This window comes from Schistocerca americana, chromosome 7 (assembly GCF_021461395.2).
Source record: "Schistocerca americana isolate TAMUIC-IGC-003095 chromosome 7, iqSchAmer2.1, whole genome shotgun sequence".
Classification (NCBI taxonomy): Eukaryota; Metazoa; Arthropoda; class Insecta; order Orthoptera; family Acrididae; genus Schistocerca; species Schistocerca americana.
Window position 1 is genome coordinate 311,696,741 of NC_060125.1, and position 14,075 is coordinate 311,710,815.

The following is a 14,075-nucleotide window of genomic DNA, read 5'->3' on the forward strand; positions in this document are numbered from 1 at the left end:
TCAATTTCAGACGTTATAATAGAACCCATTTTTAATTATTCATTTAGCGTTTATTTCATATTTCTGTTTACTTTATCAAATCGCAGTTCTAGCCAATGCACAAAATATATTCTAGAAATATCACAGCAACAGCACGAGTTAGCCGCTGGGTATTGAGGCAGAAGTGTTCTTTTCGACCTTACGACTTAATCGACCCATTCCTTTGAACAGAGGCGTGCATAACCCACTTACCTAAGGTACAAGTAACTGTGGGTAAAGTCTCAGCAATAGCATTTAATGTTTTTATTTTAGCTTTGTTCCGAAGAAGCTTATTTCGGTAGCAATGTTCTCATTTAGTCGTATCCCTTCGTGATACAGACGGAAAATTATGTTGACAGTGTTCACTGATGAATGAAAACTTTAAGAGCACCTACTACTGCGAAACTGAATCGTACATGGAGGCTTTGCGGTCACATGGCTCGGTAAAGAAAGTATACAAACTGAGCAGAGGCAATGGGGGCTCTTTCTAGTTACGATAAGGTTTGTAGATAGGGAAATCTACAGACATGAGCGACCTCGAGAAGGAGAGATTGTTATGAGCTGGCGCTTGGGAACGAGCATCTCGAAAACGGTATAGCCGATCGGCTGTTGGCGTGCTTCTGTTCTGAACATCTACGGCAAGCAGTTGAAGAACAGTGGAGTGACGAGTAGGTGATAACGTGTTGGACGTTAAAGCTTCATCACAGATCGGGGTGGTCGGTTGTTTGCCGATCTGTAAAACAGGGCAGGCGTCGATCTGCGATGTATCTCGATCTTTTAGGGTCGTACTGTAGCAATTTGGGACACGTTCGTAGCCCATTCTTTGAAAATGCTAATATCGATGAGAAAATGTAGCACATCTTTGGCCAGTACTGTCTTCCTTCAGCGTTTCGATTCGATGCATGGTGTGTGGTAAGAACTCTTGATATACAAAGTATGTAATATTCATATTAAAGGAAATCTAGTTAAGCTGTGTAGGGCCATAATATCGAAAACGAATATATTTTTTAATATGTGTACTTTTATGTTAGTAACAGTGTGTTCTGTGCGTTGTTGTTTCCCTACGTTGTATGGGTTCAAGGACGCTGGAGCAAGGGTGGCGGACTTGCTGCAACAAGGTACGGCGTCGTTGGAAGCTGTTCATCATATACACGAAGCCGACTGCCGTGCCAAGCTGAAAGACGCCGTCGTTTGGATAGTGGCCTTTGATTATTATTTTAAAAAATGCTACTGTATAGTACTGTAGAAAGAAAAAGCTTTGTGTGGTCTTAATTCATGTATCAGTTGTTGCCTGGTGGTATTCACAGCATTAAGTCGCACTCACAAGTGTGAGCCACCAAAGTTCCTGTTATTACATTGAGGATACAATGAAGAACGAATAAAAACTGAACAGAAGACTTCATTAATGGAAATTTAAAACCTGTATTGGGAAGTTATTTGTTGCAAGAGTGTTTTTGCTAGATGCTCGATGCATTCAAAATTCAAATTCAAATTGCTCTGAGCACTATGGGACTTAACTTCTGAGGTCATCAGTCCCCTAGAACTTAGAACTACTTAAGCCTAACTAACCTAAGGACATCACACACATCCATGCCCGAAGCAGGATTCGAACCTGCGACCGTAGCGGTCGCGCGGTTCCAGACTGTAGCGCCTAGATCCGCTCGGCCACCACGGCCGGCTCTCGTCGCATTAAATCTTATTCAGACATGTTATTGAACAGAAGCCGAATCATTAACTGAGAAAGACGGAAGTGGACTATCATCGATACTGATGATTTTGGAAAATTATATTGTGTGTTGAAGGCAGAATTAACGTCCACGATCAATGTTGAAAGGCTGTTACATGTTCTTTAAGTGGTCTAGAGTTCTAGAAAGTGAAAAGGGCCATGGGTTTTTACATTTGCGTAACGTTGGCTCAGAGATATGAGTTACATAGTTGCGCTCGTGATTGATTAGTTGCATATGCCAATATCGCTGGTTGTCTTAGCAACAGACAACAACTACATGTTGAACTGCGAAAACTACGTTATTCATTAAGATTATGAGCAGACTGATTTATCACAGTTAAGTAATTAATGCCTACTACTTCTATTAAACAGGATCCTGCTAGGATAGAGTATTTCTTCGGAAGAAGCGACGGTGATATCGACCAAAACATCATAAGTGGAATGTTTGCAACATTCTCATCAAGTTAAGGCCTTAGCAGGATGATCTTATTCGCCACTGTGAAGACTAGTAAACTACTAAGACAATTGAAAGACCAAACCGGTCAACATATAGCATCAGAGTTGCTAATATCGCTGGAAACGTATTGTTATTAGCGACTTCTTTGCAATGCTGGTGCAGTCGCAAGTGTTTCAGAGTACACCGTTCGGCGTACGGGGTTGAACATGTTGAACGATGGTGCTCCAGCGCACTTTCACAGTCGGGCTAGGGCGTATCTCACAGACAGTTTCAGGCAGAGAGTCACTGAAAGGAGAGACACAGCCCCTTGCCCTTTGCGCTCCGCTGATCTCACCCCTCTTGACTTTTTCCTCTGAGATTATGTAGATTCTCTTGTGTATTCATCACCAGCAACAACAATACCTGAGGTCATTAAGCAGATCTTTACAGCGTTTGATACCGTCAGAGGTGGGACTGGAAACTTACAGAGAATCAGACAAAACAAGGTTCGTCGTTGCGCACTATGGTTGATGGTAATCACATTGAACATCTACTCTACAGTAATGAAGCCCCAGAGTCGGTTTACAGTATTTGATCGTATTCAACTGTGAATAAAAACTACAGTATTCTGGTGTTTCGCGTAGCCTACCGAATTCGAAGAAACATTTGGCGATGCCACTATGTCTGCAGTACATTAGGTCATGTTTTTATAAAACAGATCTGAAGATGATCATTACAGACCGAAACCGGTAGTCTGATGACAAAAAATTTGTAACCATAGACATAAAGTAAAGGAAATTTATTCGAAGAAAGTGCACAATGCTGTAGAAACGATATTTCATATTTCCAGCTGTAGGTTCCTGATAGCAAAGGATTCTGAATTTCATCCTCTACAGTCCCACAAATTTTTGATAGTTTATGCTGCAACAAGCTGTATAGAAATCAGTTTACAGACAAATGGCACTAGAAACCTAAAGAATTCATCCAGCTAAGGTTTGATTAAGGTAAAGAATTACACCATAAGTGCAAGGAGCAGTACTACTTTCAGAGATTAACAGAACTCATTGTGACGCCGTGTCAATTTTCTTGAGCCTCCTTTTCCTTTTGTAGTGTCTGAGACTGCTGTGTTCATGCACCCGTCGCAAGTTTCGTACGTATGGTGCTTAGGAGAACAAATGCAGCAACAGGTTGTTCGATTCCCGAGTTTTCCCTTTTAAGGACAGTACTTACGACATCCCATTTCAAATGCAGCCTTGAATAAAAAAATCCGTATGGCATCCTTTACCTCGAGTTTTCATTTGCTTGGGTCGAATGTCTTATTAGGAATGTACGCTGTGCTCAGCAGACCATTATCCCGAACAGTGACAGGTCACATTGTAATTGTCCAGCTTATGGTCCTGCTATTCTGTGTCACTGTCTGTGGCAGTGCTTCGATCCATTTACGCGAAACTGGAGAATTAAATAGCAACCACATACGTATCTATATCTGAACTTCCCGGATAGTCGCGCTTCTGGGTTTCGGGATGAAGCGCATGTCCCAGCTCATATCCGCTCATTGGATTAACGACGAGGGCCAGAGTGTCGGCCAACCTGGTAGTGGTTTTTAGGCAGTTTTCCACATCTGAATGCCTGAATACTGGGCTGGTTCGAAACTCTCGCCCCACACGATTTGCAAAGATTTCAGAAAACGTTCCCAAACTTTCACATGCGATAAGACTAGCCGCAGACAGGTGGAACGCACAAATTCCATCTGGGAAAATAAGACTTGCCCAGAAAATATTTCACGCAAACCAACTCACATCATCTGCCCTGGGTAAGGGTGACGTAAGATGCTTTGTCTATCTGAACAGACATGAAATATTTTTTGGGCCCGTTGCACACTGTCCAGTCATGTTAACGCAGCTACTTGTCAAAAGTTTGAATAACCATCTTTTGCAGCGCGGACCGATGCGATACGTGCAGGAAAAGAGTCACTATTTTTCTGAAAGGTACCGACAGGGATGCGGCACCTCGCCGACTCCATTGCTTGCTCAGCTGCACTAGGTCTCTCGGTTGATCCATGGCGCGAACAACCCCATTTACGTCTCAGGACGGTGTCTTCCAGAATGACAAGATTACCCAGGGATTGCCACGAAGACATTCCCCAGACTATAACGCTCCCTCCCCCCTGTAGGACGCTTCACGTGATTGTTGCAGAGTAGTTGGTTTTCAGACATTTCACGCTGTAAACACCAACATCCATCTGTCCGATGGAGTACAGAATGTGATTCATCTGAAGAGGTCACCTGTCGCCACTCAGTGGACGCAAAGTTTGCGGTGTTGGCTTGTAAATTCGAGCTTTCGTCAGCGATGAAGAGCGGCCAGTACGGGTGTATGGACCAGGCGCCTTCTGAATGGTCGCTAAGGAGAAACTGTTGGTAGCCACTTGATTCATCTTGGCGGTCAATTGCTCAAAAGTAGTACGTCTCTTCGCCAGTATATATCTCCATAGCCGTCGTTCACCACAGTTGGTTCAAATGGCTCTGAGCACTATGGGACTTAACTTCTAAGGTCATCAGTCCCCTAGATCTTAGAACTACTTAAACCTAACTAACCTAAGGACAAAAAATGGTTCAAATGGCTCTGAGCACTATGGGACTTAACAGCTATGGTCACCAGTCCCCTAGAACTTAGAACTACTTAAACCTAACTAACCTAAGGACAGCACACAACACCCAGCCATCACGAGGCAGAGAAAATCCCTGACCCCGCCGGGAATCGAACCCGGGAACCCGGGCGTGGGAAGCGAGAACGCTACCGCACGACCACAAGATGCGGGCACCTAAGGACAGCACACACATCCATGCCCGAGGCAGGATTCGAATCTGTGACCGTAGCGGTCGCGCGGTTCCAGGCTGTAGCGCCTAGAACCGCTTGGCCACCCCGGGCGGCCTTCACCATAGTGGTGGAGCGTGTAGTAGTGCAACAGAGTTGCCTCGGCGCCGGTTTTGGATAGCGCCGTTTTGCCATGCACTGTACACTATAAACACAGAGGTACGCGAACTGGTTACAAACTTAAGTACTTCGGAAATGCTTCCACCCTCGGCCCGAAAGGCAATGATCATGCCATCTTGGAAGTCAGATAAATCGCTCCGTTTCCACATTACGGTAACGACGACACTGTTTCTCTGCGTCCCAACCACCCCTGCCCCCTCCCACTCCCCCCACCCCTGAGATATATACCCTCCATTTCTAATGCTGCCACCTGCTGTCTGTGAGTGCTTATTGCACGTTGACGTGCATGTGGCTGGAACTTGTAGTCTTCCCCGTATTATTTGACAAAACGGTTAACCATTTAAAACCTGCTGATTCTGCGGATGTGACATATCATATCTCAGCGAACTTGATACTGGAAGAAAGACTGATAGATTCAATGTGACGTGTGGTACCCTCAAAAGTAAGCTCAGTATGGAAACTGAGATGAGATTCTTGAGAACTGCCCAGGGAGTAATAAGAAGAGACAATAAAAATGAGAACATCCAGAATAAATGAATAAATTAAGAAATACAGAATAGAATGGAAAGAACATGTAGAAAGAATGGGCGATGAACGTATCAAAAACTGCTATAATACGAGGGCCGTTCAGAAAGTAACCTCCGGTTGATTTAAAAAAATACACCAAGTTAAATAAAAAATTTTTAATATATACATCTTACAACTACATCTTAACACTATTTTTCTACATGGTCTCCATAGCGATTGAGGCACTTATCGTATCTCTTCACAAGCTTTGAAATTCCTTCCGCATAAAAATCACCCGCTTGTGCCTGGAGCCAGCCTGTGACCGCATCTTTGAGCTCTTCATCGTCATCAAACCGCTGTGACCCGAGCCATTTCTTCAAATGCATGAAGAGGTGATAATCACTTGGCGCCAGGTCTGGGCTGTAAGGTGGATGGTTGATAACGTCCCACTTGAAGGACTCAAGAAGGGCCGTTGTTCTGCGAGCAGAGTGAGGAAGGGCGTTATCGTGCAAAAAACGATACCGGAAGTCAGCATACCACGGCGTTTGTTCTGTATAGCCCGTCGTAACTTTTTTATTGTTTCACAGTACACGTCTTGATTAATGGTCGTACCACGTTCCATGAATTTAACCAACAACACCCCTTTGGCATCCCAAAACACCGTTGCCATCAGTTTTCTGGCAGAAAAATCTTGCAAGGCTTTTCTTGGTTTGGTAGGCGAATTTGAATGTGCTCACATCTTTGATTGTTCTTTTGTCTCAGGGTTCACGTACTTAATCCAGGTTTCGTCACCGGTCACGATTCTGTTTAACAATGGTTCTCCTTCGTCCTCATAACGTGACAGAAAGTCTAATGCAGAGGCCATTCTTTGAGTTTTATGGTGGTCGGTAAGAATTTTGGGCACCCATCGTGCACAGAACTTACGGCAACCCAATCTTGCTGTCACTATCTCGTACAAGAGAGTCTTAGAAATCTGTGGAAAACCAGTAGACAAATCCGACATTGAGAAACGTCGATTTTCACGAACTTTTGCATCAACTGTCTGAACGAGTTCGTCAGTCACCAATGATGGTCTACCACTCCTCTCCTCATCATGAACGTTTTCTCGTCCACTTTTAAATAAACGTACCCATTCACGGACAACTCCTTCACTCATAACTCTTGGTCCGTACACGGCACAAAGCTCACGATGAATAGCTGCTGCAGAATATCCTTTGGCTGTAAAAAACCTTATGACAGCACGCACTTCACATTTGGTGGGGTTTTCTATTGCAGCACACATTTCAAACTGCCACAAAAACTAAACTAGCGCAGGTACGACGTTCACTCGACCATGGCTTGATGCCGACTGACCTGTTGAGTGCGTGAACGCACAGATGGCGTCGCTACTCCCCCCACAACCCGCACTGTGACCAATCGGAGGTTACTTTCTGAACCGCCCTCGTACATCGCTAAAAGAATGAGAAACATTGGTGGACCCAAGAAAAATGGATGGATCAAGAAATCGCAACGGACCATCTGGTCTAATGCTTAAGGGAGAAGATCAACGTATACGCAAAAAAGCAATTTTCTCCTGGATTTTCTCTGCTATCACCATATCACCTCTCGTCCAGTTCATTAATAATGAAATGTCTTACAAGGGAATGGTCGGACTTGTCATGTCGAAAGATGTGTTCTTGGTGCACGGGTCTGGATTCTCACGCTACGAGTTGCCGCTCCATGGTCACTGCTTCCATTACCTAAAATATGCGAGATCTTATTCGCCGATTGAAAGCGATCGGAGTCTAACTTAATATCAAAGCGAAATGCAACTTATATTTTATGTATAGCTTTTTTTCCAAATTAGTATGGAGAACACACACATAAATACGAAGACTCAAACACACTCACACGGTCGAAATTTTTTGTCAGAGTAACACATTTTGCAAAACGTTAACAAAATTATTACGGACGCACCACTGCAGTTTTTGGTATACAACATCTTTAAGTTGCAGTTGCTAGTACACTAGTTTTTCCTCTCCTCAGTTTCAAAATCTGGTAAAATCTGCACAGCATTCTTCAAAATATACCGATGTTAAGTAGAAGTTCCCAACAACGGCCCACTTTTCAGCAAAAACGTCAAATCCTATTTATTGCTATCACGACTGCATATTTTACCAGATTTTGAAACTCAGTAAAGGAAAAACTAATATACTAAATTCTGCAAGTTAAAGATGTTGTATACCGAAAACTGCAGTGGTGCGTCCGTAATAATTTTGTGTTAATGTTCTGCAAAATGCGTTACTCTGACAAAAAAATTTCGGTCGAACTGCAGAAGTTCATTCGTGATACCAGGTGGAATCTAAAGTACCTCTAGGCTACATCTTTATCAGTGAGAGTTCGAAACGAGGATGATAATTATTCAGAATATTTATGAACTGACCAAGAATGTAGAAGAAGAAGGGATTTGTTTTCACGAAACGGAAGAAAAGCTTGACTCGTGAAATATGTTATATTTTCCTTTCGCATTTCTCCAGACTTTGATGTGTCCACCAGAGGACTTTCTGTGCGGAACATTGCTTTTTTCACATGTGGATCAATTTTCCGGTCATTTCTTGATGACAAACAAATAACAAAGGCAACAATGAACCACCCAGACCGTTCACGGGTATTATAATGTATGATGAATTTGAGTATGCAGACGTGGATTTCGCAGGCGCCCCGGAATGGTTTTCGCCTCTGAATAAAAACAAAGTTTTTTTATCCGACATTTAGTTTTCAGAATTAGAATGATCGGCATTGTAAACACAAAAATTAGTAACCCAACGATGTTACGCTTTGCAGCTGTAACAACCACCTTAAGTCTTTTAATACAACAGACCTTTATGTTCGTCTAACGAGGTAATTTTAATTCCTAACGTTTCTTTCGGAGATAACTGTTAGAAAAATGTGGCACTATCACTAACAAATTCAGCTGCAGTTTCTTTAGTTTCTTTGCCGCTGGTGGATTTACAGTACGTTTGTTTGTATATTTCAGCGCTATTTGAGCGTTCGTCTAAAGGTTCAGCCACCTTTTTGTACATGATACTGTTAGCATTAATTCCTTTTCTTTAATTTTTGGAAGGTTCGGATATTGAGTTACCAGCGCTGAAAAATCGTAAATAAATGTGGTTAGACGTTGTATAATCTTCAAGCGTTTTCTGTCGATGGCGTCTGTTCCACATCTCCACAGCAAGCAGTAAACGATTCGCAGGATTCTCACCACCAGCACGACGAGACTCATCGTTTGGGGTTGAAAATGTGGTTAAAACAATATGACTCCAAATTTTATCAGAAATTAAAAGAAACTCCTGCAAAGAAACAAATATTAACTTCGGTATTTAACAAAGCCATGAAGCGACATTTCTATTCAGCAAGCGCTGCTCCGACTATACGGGTAACACGGCTGCACTTCCTCCATCACAAGTAGTATGTGCGTCGTGACGACAACTAGCGATATTCAAAAATATCCATTTCTTAGCTGCAGGCACCAAGCGAGGAAATATCGGTTTTCGTGGTTGTTTAAATAACTTCCAACATTTATAGGCAGTTAAAATTTGGCTTGTGTATTTCAACTGACGTTAAGGTCGAGTGACAAAAAAATTATAGCACGTTTTTACATAACAAATCTGATCATTACCTTGCAGTTGGCCTGTGCAGATCTTTCATGACTGCCTTATAGTGTTACAAACTCATTTGTGACGCTTTTTCCACAGGAGCAGCAGCCCAAATGTAGGCCCCTATGTGCCATGCTTTTTAACGGGATTTAAGATTTATGTTTCTTTTGTAACAACAAAAGAACATGTAACTGGCGATCACCGGAAGAATACGTGACGCCTCCGAAGGCCGAGATGTGCCATGTGCCTAGTCACCACCTGCAAATGCGCCAAAGAACATCACTCCTCGGAGAAGCCCGTGCGTAATGGATAACACTCATTTCACAACACTTTCGGCAAACGTAACGTCATTTTGACGTCACACGCAATACTGAAAATTGCAGGAATTGCTATCAGCTTTGTGGAAAGGAAGAATATGAATTTTATTGCTGCTCGTTTCAGTCATAGCAGTTAAAGCTGTCCTCTTAGCTTCCGGCTTAGTCACACACTTTGAAATCGTCTCATATTCAGAAATGAACGGCGAAATATTTATGACAAGGAAGAATATGAGGTCAGAGTTTTCGATCAAATGTCTGTATTAGTGACAGAAGGCTGATAATGCATCACAACAACAAGGACAAACAAAATGAAAAGTGGGAAGAAAAATGTTCGAAATATAAAAACAAGCCTATGTTTCGTAAATAGGGCGGTAGTGCGACCACCAGCATGTGACCAGACAAGAGGAAACACAGAGGCCAACTGAAAACATGAAGAACTTATTTACATAAAAAGCGAAAAGTAAACTGTTTTATAATCTACGAATGAACACATATCAAAACAAACGTGTATCGTAACTGTATCATTACATATCACACTGATGATGCCTTAAAGTGGAAAAAGGCGAAACGCGTCCGAGAGAATAAAATATAGTGCTGCAAGAGAAGGCGTTTTTTATTTACAAAACAAATGTGAATGTTATTGGTCCTCGTTTCACTCGTAGCAATCTACCTTGTGCCGTTACCTTGAAATGGCATACTGCAAGTTATAATACTAACGTTTTTAATGCTTGTTGACGATAACAGTTCACTCCTGAGAAAGCACTTTCAAACAAATGCATACCGTCGATAAATCATTATGTGACGTTTTATTATAACAATTATTATAATAAATCATACAAAGAACGGCGTGTTTTTATGTATCTCAGATAAGCGCGCATGAAGTTTTGTGAGAGGCCCGTCTCGAATGCTAACGAAAGTCAAAACCAGTTTTTGGGGTTGTCGATTTTGCTCCTGACGTCAAAATGACGTTATGTGTGCAGAAAGTCTTGTAAAATGATTGTTAAAAAAGCTGAACTATTATTTTATAATGACGATATTATATACATCTGATTGTCCTTTTATGTAGGAAAGTTATTAAGAAGTTATTGTTGAGATTTTGTGAATAAATGATCAGATCTGCTTCAGAGTGAATGTTACTTAATGTTAGTTGCGTATGGCGATATTTATTTCTCTGCAGATAAATATTATGGCAAATCGGTTGATTAACATTACGAAGAATAAAATTACCAGATGATTTATTTCATTTATTCGTCTGCTGGCAGGTTAAGTGAAGCCTTACCGAATATTACGACAGGAAGTGATATTTGGTGAAGTGTTTGATCGTATTTCATTGAGGGAGAGGATTTGCTTGTGGAGAATTTATGGAAGATTTTGCGAATATACATTTTTTACCGATCTGAGGCACATACTCGTATTTCAGCTAACTGACGGCCTATGCGTTGAAGAATTTAATCAGTGTTGTCATTCCTGTTTTTCTCCTACGGATATTCTCTCTCTTGTTGACAAACTAACATGCAATAATAATTTGAAATTAATTTCCATACCAGAGAAGCGAGTTTGGATTGGAGCAGCGAGCTTATACACAATGAAATTATTGACTTTCCTTGACAGACTGATTAATTTTCATGTGGGTTACAAAACACGGTCAGTAAATAAATAAATAACATACCGCAGTCTCCATGCGTCACGTACGCGGTATCGACCTTGTTCGGAATTAACTGTCGTCACATCGCCGCTATGCACCGTACAAGGTACTAGAAATTACAGAAGTTTTCACCTGTGACAATTATTTGTTAGTGTGAAATATGCTAAACTGTACCGTGGTTCGAAATCTCGTTTAAGTATGCATCTCATTATAACTGGTTGAATAGGTCCGATCAGAAGTACGAGGAAGATACGAACATATCACTTCCACTCCGGCCGTACTCACTGTGGTATGCAAACTAACCTTCTGGTAGACGAGAGCTTTAACTATTTTTAACCAAATCACTAAGTTTAGAATAACATTTATACCGTGTTTGCATTATGCTCCCCACGGGACACCACCTTAACGAAGCACTGTCCATGCAGGCGGAGAGGTCTGCGTGCTCCGGTGAAGCTGAGGGCTACGTAGATGATGGCTTAGATGCTGGTAAGGTCACCCTTGTCGAACAGACCCTGGCTGAGGAACCAGACGAAGTGTGTTCTGCAACGACCTGTCATTCCCGGCGCCTTTCTTCGTCCTTGGTTATTCCTTTCCCATCTTATTAAAGGGAAGGAAGGACTATGAGGCGTGGTGAAGCCATAAGGGAAGAAAACCCTGCTGACAAATTCTGGTTCTGGAGTTTGGGAGTTGTGCAATGACCCAGCCTCAATCCATAAGAAAAAGACAGCCAGCTAAAATTCCCAGTAACATGCCTCGGTTTTTGGGTGGTTTTGATGAAATTCCACAGCGGAAACGAAAATGGTCTTAGCATTTTGGTATCTGGAACGTACAGGAAATCCTTAAGAAAAAAATGAAGTTCTAATGGATAGAAAATAGCACAATATTGATGTAGCTGTGCTTTACGAAACAAAAAAGAAAGGTGCTTGTGGTAAATATCTGCAGGAGTTCGCGCATTGTAGCAGTAAGGCGAGAGACTTTAAGGGCAGAGTAGGGAAAGAGAGGAATAGTAAGGCTATTGGGATATATGGGGAAGATGTCAGGAATGGGAATGGGAAAAGGTTGGTGGATTCATTAGAGCTCTGTGGATTACGAGTAGAAAATACATTTTAACTGAATCAACTGTGGGTTCTTGTTGAAACATGGTAAATTATCTAAAAAAAACACTGTTTTAGCCTTGTTTCACAATTTATTATTCTTATTTCACAACCTAGGTTTCGGGTTAAAAGCCCATCTTCAAGTACATTAATGATTCCCAAAGATGATAATGCACAGATAAACATTATGATAAAGCAAAGATAATCATCTCAACTTAATGTACAGTTACATCAATGATGACCATTTTTAACAAATTACATACATTTTTACACATTCACCAATTATACTGCAATGACCGGACTGAAGTTATGCATCAGCCAAGATATTTTTAACTACGATGGAATGGGGCGAAATGTTTTGCTTCTATCTTGAGGTTGTGATGTCATCTAGAAGAGGTGAATAATTGAACTGGATATGTTCGTTTAATAATAGGTGTGGTGATACACACATCTGCTTTTTAATTTCTAAAATTTCTAATTTGTTGAGTTTGGCCCCTCTTTTCCTCTGTGTGTAGGACTTGTACATATTTTGGGTATTTGTGGCTATTGTTCAGCAATGTTCTGCAAAGGTTGAATCCGGCTTCCTCAATCTCCAGCTTCTGTGGTGTTCTTTAAGCATGGTACAAATTGGTCTCCCCGTCTGTCCAGTGTAACAAGACTGACACTCACGGCATGTGATTCTATATACCCCACTTTTTTTGATAACTGGTTGTTTGTCTTTTGCATCGAACAAGAAACTACCTATTGTCGGAGGGACATAGGAAAACACAGAGAAACCGTTTGCCTTCAATATGTTACTTATGCTATTTGATATTTTCCTTACAAAAAGTAATCTACACCATTTCTTTTCCTGTTTATCCGTGTTTTTCACTGGAGACAGTAGCTATGTGGCTTGCTTCTTCATCTTTTTACCTAAAAATACCGCCGTAGTTAAAAATATCTTGGCTGATGCATAACTTTAATCCGGTCATTGTAGTATAATTGGTGAATGTGTAATACTGTATGTAATTTGTTAAAATGGTCAATGTTTTAATTGTACATTAAGCTATGGATCGATACCTTAAGAAGTTGAGATGATTATCTTTGCCTTGTCACCATGTTTATCTGTGCATTATCATCCTTGGGAATCAGTAATGTACTTGAAAATGGGCTTATAACTCGAAACCTAGGTTGTGCAATAAGAATAATAAATTGTGAAACAAGGCTAAAAACAGTGTTTGTTTAATTAAGAAAATACATTCTTTGCTCACAAGCATATACACAAATTTACATCGTATAATTGTATGAGAGGGGTGAAATAAATTATTGATTGTGTAATCTTGGGGGAAAAGGCTAATTTAAAAATTCAGGATGTCAGAGTTAAAAAAGAGACTGACTGTGGAAGTGACCATCATCTGGTGAAATATAAAATTTTTATTCCCTATACTTTCAGAAGAAGTCACAAAATGCTGACTAGCTCGAGACCATAAAGTGTAACTTGGAAAGTTAGTGATTTTACCATACGCTTTCAAATATGTAGATATATATTTTATAACTTGAATTTGCCGCTGTCTCTTTTTTAAATGAGAAAGAAAATTCTAACAAATCTTGTGTTCTTTGAAGTTCTCCGTCCCTGACACGTTTGTGTCATCACCTAGTGTTAGAAGCAAACCAGTCAGTGTTCGAAAATTCCGTCGGCATTTTTATGAGCTGACGAATTACAT